The sequence below is a fragment of the Lingula anatina genome, chromosome 8, assembly GCF_051362555.1.
Source record: "Lingula anatina isolate TDL-2025a chromosome 8, LinAna3.0, whole genome shotgun sequence".
NCBI classification, from domain to species: domain Eukaryota; kingdom Metazoa; phylum Brachiopoda; class Lingulata; order Lingulida; family Lingulidae; genus Lingula; species Lingula anatina.
The window spans coordinates 3,161,680-3,173,054 of record NC_141774.1 but is presented as its reverse complement, the minus strand read 5'-3'; the positions used below and the strand labels follow the sequence as shown (position 1 = coordinate 3,173,054).

At 37.6% G+C, this 11,375-nt stretch overlaps 1 long non-coding RNA gene across 1 annotated transcript; it reads left to right on the top strand.

The window, feature by feature from the left end:
* Window positions 1-831: 831 nt before the first annotated feature.
* LOC147760182 (uncharacterized) lies at window positions 832-9,103 on the top strand. The gene is made up of 2 exons (XR_015335716.1): window positions 832-975; window positions 4,745-9,103. It is a non-coding gene; the product is annotated as an uncharacterized LOC147760182 (long non-coding RNA).
* The last annotated feature ends 2,272 nt before the right edge of the window (window positions 9,104-11,375 follow it).

The window sequence follows — 11,375 nt, the reverse complement described above, 5'->3', positions numbered from 1 at the left end:
GCGCCATTACTAAAAACGCAGCACTGAAAAATTAACTGGCAAAGCGTCAACGCTACGTTACAAATGGAACATAAAGTGCCGACAGAATCTACGTGGAGTCAAAGTTTGCTATTTTTGAACAAGCCACACAACGGAGACCGAAATATCGGAGCGCAAAAATTGACTTGTTTTAATTATTGATTAAAAATAGGCTGTTAGTAGGCTATGACCAAGTTGTTAAATAGGCCTAGCCGATGAAATTCTTAAAATATTGAATGACTCTAAGTGGAATTTAATAAATTTCTTAATTGCTTATTTGATTTTTCTATATCATTTTGTAAAGTCAGAGTATTTTATTATAGCAAACTGCTAACTAGGTCCTACACAATTCTAACCGAGGCGTTACTTTCCAAAGCATAAAAAATAGTTTTGTGTGTGTGGGTGTGCGTCGGGGTGGAGGGCGTGGGTCTTGCCCGGGAATCTTCCTCTCTGGCAATTGTCAATGTCGACAGGTACGTAATGGTCCGGGAGAATCGAGGAAGTTGAGTTACAACAGGGTTAATGCTACAGTATTTGTCTTCAGAGTCTGTCTCAACATGATTGTGACGGTGTCCATGAATTTCATCATATTGTGCTAGTGAAGACAGCGATAAATGATAGAGGGCGCTGATACGATAATCTTTCTTATAATTTCTCCGGAGTATCACAATAATTTTTTATATATCACAGTGGCTGGACCCTGGTCATATCTGTTGCGATGCCAAACCCCCCTCCCGCCTTGCACAAGTATCTTGGTCGCAGTCCATTACAAATACAAAGTCTCACCTCTTGCACAGCGCCATCTACACTAAACAATGTTTATATATGGCGCTTGCAAGTGGTGACGCTGAGAAAAGTCGGAATTTTCATCAAACGTTCTGTACACTGAGTGTCATCTTCCATCAGGGCACTTTTCTTAGATGGTTTTGTTATATATTCTGTTGGCAAACTTTATCGGTGAGTTCAGGATAAGACATGAAGTGAAGAACACATATGGTATCGACTGTGTTAGTTGTTCACTTGTCACATCACAATGCAATGTAGCACGAAAATTCTTATGGCTGTGACAACACACCAGCCATTTAAACTTCGAAGTATTATGATTTGTATTTAGTGCATACAATAATCTATAAACCATCGGGACAAATTTGTATTCTTGCCATTTAGAAGTTTAATCCATTAATTTTTTGTTTTTTTTTCGCCCTCTCGCACCGATTTCGGGGTCCCCAGAGGATGTCATTCATAAAAAAAAAAAAAATGTGGCCTTACGAAATTTAAAATGCACTTTTTCTATTAAATGTAAGTTTTCATATCCCAATATCTCAGCTCCATATAACTACAGTGATACTATCATCTTATCAAAGAGGTCTAGTTGGCATTTAATTGATAATTTTAGTTGTCTAGCTTTTTTATAAATGTCAAACATAATTCTGGTCACCCTCTGTACATTGTACTACATTTTTTCGCGTAGAATAAAATGATCCAGTTCTAGATATAAAAAAGCCCAAATATTCAAAGCTTCTGACAATTTCAATGTCATAATTATTATATTTAAATGACAATTCTTTAGGTTGTCTCCCTTTTCCAAATATTAGTATTTTATTCTTGTAAGTGTTTACCTGCAATTTCCAATTTGAAAAGTATTCAAAAAAGCAATCAAGTTGATATTGAAGATCATCTTTGGTCTCTGACACCAGTAATGTATCATCTGTGTAAAGTATCACCATAATTTTCAATGTCATAATTATTATATTTAAGTGACAATTCTTTAGGTTGTTTCCCTTTTCCAAATATTAGTATTTTATTCTTGTAAGTGTTTACCTGCAATTTCCAATTTGAAAAGTATTCAAAAAAGCAATCAAGTTGATATTGAAGATCATCTTTGGTCTCTGACACCAGTAATGTATCATCTGTGTAAAGTATCACCATAATTTTGATATACACATCAAGCCCACTTTCAAGCTCATCAGTTATGGTCTGTAAACCAACAACATTTTGGTTGGATAGAAAATCCTCTAAATCATTAAGATAGAGAGCAAAGAGCAAGGGAGATAAATTTGCCCCTTGTCTAACTCCATTTTGACAAGGGAAATATTCTGAGAAACGTCCGTTATAAGTAATGTTTGATTTGCATTTATTGTACATATTCATAATAGACATAATAACCCTTAGGCATTTCCCACTTATTTGGTAACTAAATAATTTTCTCCATAATCCAATTTTCCATATCTTATTGAAGGCGGGTTTAAAATCTACAAAAGCACAATATAACTTATTCTTTTTTAAGAATGATAATTCAATCAAAGAGTACAAAGTAAAGATATTATCAGCTGTTGAATAATTAGCTGTAAATCCACTTTGATTCTCCTTTAATATATCTGTGCTATCTGAGTAAGTAGTTAGCCTTTTGCTCAGAATCGATGTGAACACCTTGGCTAAACTACTTAACAAGGAAATAGGCCTGTAGTTTTATGGTTCATGAGCTAATCCTTTATTTTTATATATTGGCTTATTGGGTCCATTAAGCCATGCATCTGGTACAATTCCAGAATCAAATACTACATTAACAGGGGTGGATCCAGAGATGTTTTCTGACAGTCTTCCAAATTAACTTTGTTGATCCATCCTCCATTTTTGACCGTCTTCCAACAAAAAAAAATTAGATACCTATCAATAAAAACTTGAAAATCTGACCGTCTTCTGGAAGACCCAGAAGACAGCCTGAATCCACTCCTGATTAAATATAATGGTGCCATAATATGTATAGATGATTTTATGTATTCATTTAGCAAGTGTCTGGCCCGGGTGACTTATTATTTCTGAGTAATTTCACAGTATTTACAACTTCATCGAGCGATATAGGTTCATTGAACTATAATCAAAGATCTGGTCAGCCTCTGTTTCATAATTAGTATTAGCATTAACCTTCATAACTAGAAAAGAACTCAGAGACCTCCGTCAAGGCAGCAAAGTCTCCATCCAATGCCATTTCACCCCTAAATTTTCGATATTTTTGATTATTGATTATTGATCCGGCTCACCACCAAAAACTAATCATCTGTTCCTTGGCCCACTTCTGACAGTTCCAGAAAATTTCATCAAAATCGGTCCATAACTTAGTTTTTTTATTATTGATTGATTATTGATCCAGATCACCACCAAAAACTAATCACTTCTAAGTTAACCCATTTCTGACCTACCCTGAAAATTCCATCAAAATTCATCCACAATTTTTTGAGCTATGTTGATGACAAACAGACAGACAGACAGCGGGCCCGTAGCCAGCAATTTCAAAAGGGGGGTTCTTTTTCTGAAAAAGTGGACCTTTTCCCATAAAACGTCATGTACCTAGATCAAATCTTACCCAGAGTTTCCCAGCAAAAGGGGCGGTTCTTTCGAATCCCCCGAACCCCCCTGGCTACGGGCCTGGACAGACAGACAAACAAACAGGGGTGAAAACATAACGTCCTTGGCAGAGGTAAAAATTATCTACTTCTAGATCTACCGCACCATCACTACAAGACTTTTTTCTTTTACATTAAACATTTTCCAATATTCTTTTGGATTTTCTACTTCTCATATTCTTAGTTTTATTTTGTAATTGGTATCTATAGTTAGTAAAAGATTTATTCATTACAGTTTTATAATGTTTCTGGGCATCAAGAACCCCTTGTTTAAATATAGTGGATCCATATTTCTTATATTTACAATGGCATTTACAGTACTCCTTACGTATGATACAGCACTCATTGCCAAACCACTCTTTATTCTTTTTTTTGGGGAAATTTAGTTTTATTGTTGTTATATCTATAAGATCCAAATATTTTCTTAGCTGAACTCAACAATACTTCAGCAGTCTTATCAAAAATTGAATCAATTTTCCTTTTCTGCAAGGCGGTAATTAACTTTTGTGCGCGCTCGGCTGCCAGAAGCTGACAGCAATTTAGAGTGAACCCTCAGGGAGTTTGGTCGATCAAGATGGAGTGATCTAAATCTTTGGGAACCCAGTCTTACAAAAGTGTAGTAAATAATTACCAAAGTTGTTAACTGTATTGTCTTTACTCGTACGTTGTACACTGGTCCCATTTTCAGACAAGTGTCACTCACTGCATTAATTTGTTCTGATGCCCCCCCCCCCCCCCCCAATGGTCCTCCTATCTCATAATCTGTGTCTATGCGCGTGCCCGGAGCCCCTTGGTCTTGGGCTTCCCAATCCACTAACACGTCCAGCGTTCGGGTCAAATGGTCGATTGTCAATGTTAAGTTTGTCAACCTTCAAGACAGCATTCTTATCGTGTGTCTTAGCTTCCTTTAGGTGCGGAATCAGCATCTTTCTTTGTTTGTTAATTTCCTTAGGAAATTGCTCAATGACTCCGAATCGTTTTCCCTTCGGCGTTCATGAGGCAGCTTTCCCCACCATTTCCTTGTCCTTAAATGACCCACACTTGGTGATGATTGGCCTATGTTTCCCCGGTGTATGGTTTTCCATGCGGTGAACCTTTTAAATTTTATTTCGTCAATGATTCCCAGAAACTACTATAAGCACACCACTTTATTATCAGTACTGGTATAGTATGTGCTTCAGCCTTGACTTACAACAACACTTTATTTTTTAAAATATTTCTTGGCAGTTTATTTGATGTAATGAATTTACTGAGATTTCATTATTCTAATATTTTGGATCTTGAGGAAAAAGCCTGATCACTGACTTTTTTGTCTTTTCCAGTCCATCATCTGTCCATCATCATCTGCCACAATGGTACACAATGACTACAGACTACTACACTGTACTAGGAGGCACAGGACTATACTACCACAATGGAACACAATGACTCCAGACTACTACACTGTACTAGCAGGCACAGGACTATACTGCCACAATGGAACACAATGACTCCAGACTACTACACTGTCCTAGCAGGCACAGGACTATACTGCCACAATGGAACACAATGACTCCAGACTACTACACTGTCCTAGCAGGCACAGGACTATACTGCCACAATGGAACACAATGACTCCAGACTATTACACTGTCCTAGCAGGCACAGGACTATACTACCACAATGGAACACAATGACTCCAGACTATTACACTGTCCTAGCAGGCACATGACTATACTGCCACAATGGAACACAATGACTCCAGACAACTACACTGTCCTAGCAGGCACAGGACTATACTGCCACAATGGAACACAATGACTCCAGACTACTACACTGTCCTAGCAGGCACAGGACTATACTACCACAATGGAACACAATGACTCCAGGCTACTACACTGAACTAGCAGGCACAGGACTATACTACCACAATGGAACACAATGACTCCAGACTACTACACTGAACTAGCAGGCACAGGACTATACTACCACAATGGAACACAATGACTCCAGACTATTACACTGTCCTAGCAGGCACATGACTATACTGCCACAATGGAACACAATGACTCCAGACTACTACACTGTCCTAGCAGGCACAGGACTATACTACCACAATGGAACACAATGACTCCAGACTATTACACTGTCTTAGCAGGCACAGGACTATACTACCACAATGGAACACAATGACTCCAGACTACTACACTGAACTAGCAGGCACAGGACTATACTACCACAATGGAACACAATGACTCCAGACTACTACACTGTCCTAGCAGGCACAGGACTATACTGCCACAATGGAACACAATGACTCCAGACAAATACACTGTACTAGCAGGCACAGGACTATACTGCCACAATGGAACACAATGATTCCAGACTACTACACTGTCCTAGCAGGCACAGGACTATGCTGCCACAATGGAACACAATGACCCCAGACTTCCACACCGTACTAGGATACACAGGACTATACTGCCACAATGGAACACAACGACTCAAGACTACTACACTGTACTAGGAGACACAGGACTACTGAACTTCACATGTAACAGACAAACAAAATGATGGATACAGCAATTTTCAAGACAGTCAAATAATAATATGAGTTTCATGAATCAAATTTTCTTACCTCCCTATGTACTGTAGGGACATTAGCTTTTTCCGTATTATTTGTTTTACTTTAAGTTTACTAATTGGCTTTGTTTGGCAAAGAAGCAGGTTACTTTTGAAAATTGGCACAATCTATTTACATTTACAGTAATTATTCCTGTTTTTTTGCACTACTTATGGTGATGTTCACCCCGTAACTGCCAAACCTTATTTTTGTTTTATATTAAATTTACTGAGTGGATTTGTTTGGTAAAGAGGCAGGTTGCTTTCGAAAAGCGGCCTGATTGGTTTACATTTACGGTAATTATTCTGTTTCATTTTTGTTTGAATATTTTATCTCTCACACATTAGCATTTTCAGTGTGTTTTATAGCCCATGAAACTGAATTACTTGCTAGTTTTTCAATATCCATGTTACTAAGCATATCTTAGTACTCACTCTTTGAGGTTTTGAACATGTTTTCATTGCTGGAAATTGTGGATAGCCTCATTTATTGAGTTCAATATAGCATTGATGACACTTTCTGAGTGGTTAGATTTGCAGTGAATATATACAGTTTTACTGTATTAGGTTTTTTGTATGGTCCAAAATATCTGTCTTTTAGGTTAAAGGTCACATCTAAGAGGTTAACAGAGTTGTTTGAGATGTTGGTGACCTTTGTTTATATCTATATATACCATGTTCAGCTTGTTTTTGAGAGGGGATCCTCTCAAACATGCATTTTTATTGAATTTACATAACAATTAACGGAAATTGCTCATTAAATTTAAATGCGAGTATCAGGAATTTTAAAACTTGTCTACCTATTTTGCCTCTTTAAAAATTATACTTCTCTATTTAAGATACTCAAATTCTATTTACTTTGCCCATTTCATTTATAAGGCTTATAGCTCTATATAGCAAGCATCACCATTAATTAGCTTGTGGTCTTCAAAAGTGCATTTTAATTAAGTGAAATTATTTTTACACTTGATTCTTCATGTTTGGATTTAATGTCTTATAAATTTTTTAATGTGATTTGTGTCATTTATTTTTCTTTATACATATTGCACTGGAAAGTTTTTTTCATAAAAACTTTTTACTTTGGTGTTTCTCAGCAGTTCCAGTGCTATCATGTCTGGCTCCATGATCTTTGATGTGCCTTCCCAGTTTTTTCTTATTTATTTATTTATTTTTCATTTATTTTTACTGCTTGTTAACCTCTCATTGGTGGAAACTTTTCAGCCTCTTGCAATGTGCTGTGAAACCTATACAGTAGGTTATAAGTTATATAACTTTGCCTGGTTTTTCTGAAATGGAGAAACAGCATATGAAGTCTTCATGTCAAAGAGTAAGGTGCATGATGTTCCTGACCCCTTCCAGTCACTTTATTCTTCAGCTCTTTCTGACCTTTTATCTTGTTGTCAAACCTAATTGTTAACTTTTAATTATCAATTTTATCATTTGAGGGCTTTAAGAGATAAAAGCTGTTGTCAAATTTAATACAGATTGGTTAGGAACTGAACACTTGCATGCATTAATATCATACCTGCTACATGCATGTTAGGGTGATATAGATTGAACAAAAGCATGTGAATCTTTTAAAAAGTTGGTGTGTCTTGGCAAATTGACACCATGCCGGGTGTCCCTTCCCCTGAGGGCAGTTCCTCTGTCCACCACTTTAGCCTTTAAAAAGTTATTTGTCAAGATTACTCTTACAGTGGCCGTGGTTGTTCAAAATAAAACATGGAATGTAAAGAAACCCTTGATTACCCATCTATCTTTTAAGATGGAATAAAATCTACCATGTTTCCATGTCTTTAACTAAAGTTCCACTCAGAGGTGGAGTTTTTGGGCAGGAGAATATCTGGCTGGAGAGCTGTACCCTGTGAGGAATTGATAAAGGTATAAAAATACCTAAACATGTGGAACTTTCATTTTCTTTTTGAGTTTAAAAGCAAGTTATTTTAATCTTATATCATCATTTTCTCATTTTGATATTAAAAAAAAATTATACTATTTGTGGCTTTACAGATTTTCACTCTAAGTGAAAGCTGTGGGCAGCAGCACCTCTGCCCTCAGAGAAGGGACACCCAAATTATTGTGTATTGCAAGGTTGACACCATGATGGGTGACCTTGCCTCCTAGGACAGTTCCCTTACCAAACACCTCCAGCTGTCAGATTATCTGAAAATTAATTTTCATTTATTATATCGGTATTATCATTTCTTTTTCAGACTGGTTCCTTGCAACACAATAAACAATATGACTAGTAAGGTATATAATGATGGGCTTGTGTGGGACATCTTTTCTTCCAGGTATGCCTGTCTCTACAGTCTATTACTCTGCTGTTAGTAAATTCCGTATGAAACAATAATGTCCCAATTACAGCCCTATTTTTTTAAAATTTCAGTGTTTATCATCAGACTTTGGAAATAATTTCTCTTTCCTTAACTGTTGCACAACTTGTGTATTGGGCTGTGTTAAAAGTTGTACAATCTTAAATCTCTGCCTTGTGGAAGGAGGGACTCCTGGGTGTCCTTAGTTTTTTTTTTCGCCCATCTTTTTCTCTGATGGTTTTCTGTGAATTGTTTACCTGTTACTGATAACAGTCAGTGTGAGGTGTTGTCTTTTGAGTGACAGATTTGTGTTCAAAATGATAACAGTTGAAAATGGAATTGATATGTGCATTTATTAGTTAATCCGTTTTTCTAAATATTTGTTTCTCTTTGAATCTTCTTTTATAAAGTTATTTTCTTTTATGTATAAAGCAAGCATGACATTGATTTAGTTACATTTTTGAACGATTACACTTGTACTAGCCAGTTTACATTGTATGAGCCTGGCATGTATTTATTCTTCTCCAAATTGTCCAGTGTGTTTAAACTTAGACATCTACAACTGTGGTCCCTAATTTACTGCAGCATTATCTTTACAAGTTAAGGTATGTATTAGCTAGTATTTGTATGTGCATGTTTCATGAGTGCATTAAAGGAGTACATAATAATGTACAGATATTTCTGTCAGGGCTCTGTCTTCAGTGCTGTTAACATCTGGCACACTTTTTGTAATAAAACTTCCTGCCATGACAGTAACCAAGAGTTGGGTTTGTTTTTGTTTCAGTAAAAGCAGAGAATGACATAAAGTGGTCATTTCTTTTTTAGTTGAGTGATGTAGAGGTTTTAAATTAAAACCCCATGAAGGAAATTTTCTACTTTAAGGGACAGTTCATAAAAATAAAAACATTATTTGAAAGTCACATATGGATATAGTTATAAATGAAAAAAAAAGTTTGGATGAAAGTCGAAGTTTTTGAACTATAATCAAAATCCATTTATGGTGTACAGGCCAAATTATTTGTTAAGGCCCATATTCGAGGATGTTGGTTTGAAAAAATTGCCCTTTTGCTGGAAAGGGTCCAAAACCTATCATGGTACCATTACTGTGACGTATCCCAAGTTGGATCAACTAAACGAATAAAGAAAATCCACTTTATCGGATAACGACAACCCCCCCTTAAGCATCCCACCCTTCAACATTGCTGGCTACTTATAAATATTCAAATCACCTGTTAACAAATTTTTCTCTTTTATTTAGAAAAGAAAGAAAGACAAAACCCATTTAATAACATTTAATCAATAGTTTATTGTACCAGTAAAATAAAGGTGTTTTAAGAAAACGATATTCTGAAGTGTTCAAACTGGCTGCCACAGAGCTAATAATAGATGTGCACTGACAACCCTGAAAAATGAAAGATGAAAATATTAAAATATAATTCAGTTAAAATGTGTATTCAGTTAAATGTAGTGTAAAAAGATGTTGACAGTAACTCTACAACCACCAGCTCCTGGCTGCTATCATATAATTACTGCTTTCATGTACAGTTTTACCAGCTGTTTGACTAAGTTTTCCTCTAAAACTCTTTAAGTTAACTTTGTTATGATGTCATTAAAGCAAGGAAACAAGAAAAGAACTTTCTTGTGACTGTATAATGAATCCGTTTTTTTTATAAATACTGTAATTTTTTCATTTCTAAATGTCCGAAATGATTAGATTTAATAATGAATGATAATAATTATAACCATTTATGTTCTTGGCCTGCATTTGAAGCAAGACGTGAAAAGATTTAACATCCTCCTCCACCTTGATTGGCAGCAGTCCTTGGGAGCTGAAATATATGGCACAGTATTACTTACTAATATGCAATAATAAATAACCTTCAATAAGCAGTCAGTGTATTACCTCCGCCAAGGAGGTTATGTTTTCACCCGTTTGTCTGTATGTTTGTTTGTTTGTCATCAACATAACTCAAAATGTTATGGACCGATTTTGATGAGATTTTCAGGAACTGTCAGATGTGGGCCAAGGAAGAGATGATTAGTTTTTGGTGGTGATCCAGATCAATAATCAATCAATAATCAATAATAATAAAAAAATCACTGCCTTGGCGGAGATCTGCACTCTCAGTGCTTTTCTTGTTTCATGTATGAAACTGCATCAAAATATTAACCATTGCTTAGAGTTAACAAATTTGCCAAGTATCATTTTAAACTTGCAAAAAGCACAAACTGTGTTGGCAAAACATAAGGAATGTGTGTGTGTGTGTGTGTGTGTGTGTGTGTGTGCATTCACAGTCACATTCCCCCAGCTAGAAAAGTAGTCCCCTTTGCAGTCTGCTTGCAGTCTCCTTTACAGTCCCCCCATGGAGCCTGCTTTGCAGTCTCCCTAGCAGTCCCCGCTCCCATAGCAGCCTCCTTTGCAGGTATCCTTAAGTATGGAGGGAGTCCCCTTGGCAGTCTTAATTTGCATTTTTGGAACGCGCTGCCAGGGGGACTGCCTGGGCAGTCCCCCTAGCAGTCTGCTTTGGCAGCCCCCTAGCAGTCTGTTTGGCAGTCTCCCTGGCAGTCTTAATTTGCATTTTTGGAACGCGCTGCCAGAGGGACTGCCTGGGCAGTCCCCCTAGCAGTCTGCTTTGGCAGTCCCCGTAGCAGTCTGCTTGGCAGCCCCCCTAGCAGTCTGCTTGGCAGTCCCCCTAGCAGTCTGCTTGGAAGCCCCCTTGGCAGTCTGCTTGGCAGTCCCTCTGGCAGTCTTAATTTGCATTTTTGGAACGCGCTGCCAGAGGGACTGCCTGGGCAGTCCCCCTAGCAGTCTGCTTTGGCAGCCCCCCTAGCAGTCTGCTTGGCAGTCTCCCTGGCAGTCTTAATTTGCATTTTTGGAACGCGCTGCCAGAGGGACTGCCTGGGCAGTCCCCCTAGCAGTCTGCTTTGGCAGCCCCCCTAGCAGTCTGCTTGGCAGCCCCCCTAGCAGTCTGCTTGGCAGCCCCCCTAGCAGTCTGCTTGGCAGTCCCCCTAGCAGTCTGCTTTGGCAGCCCCCCTA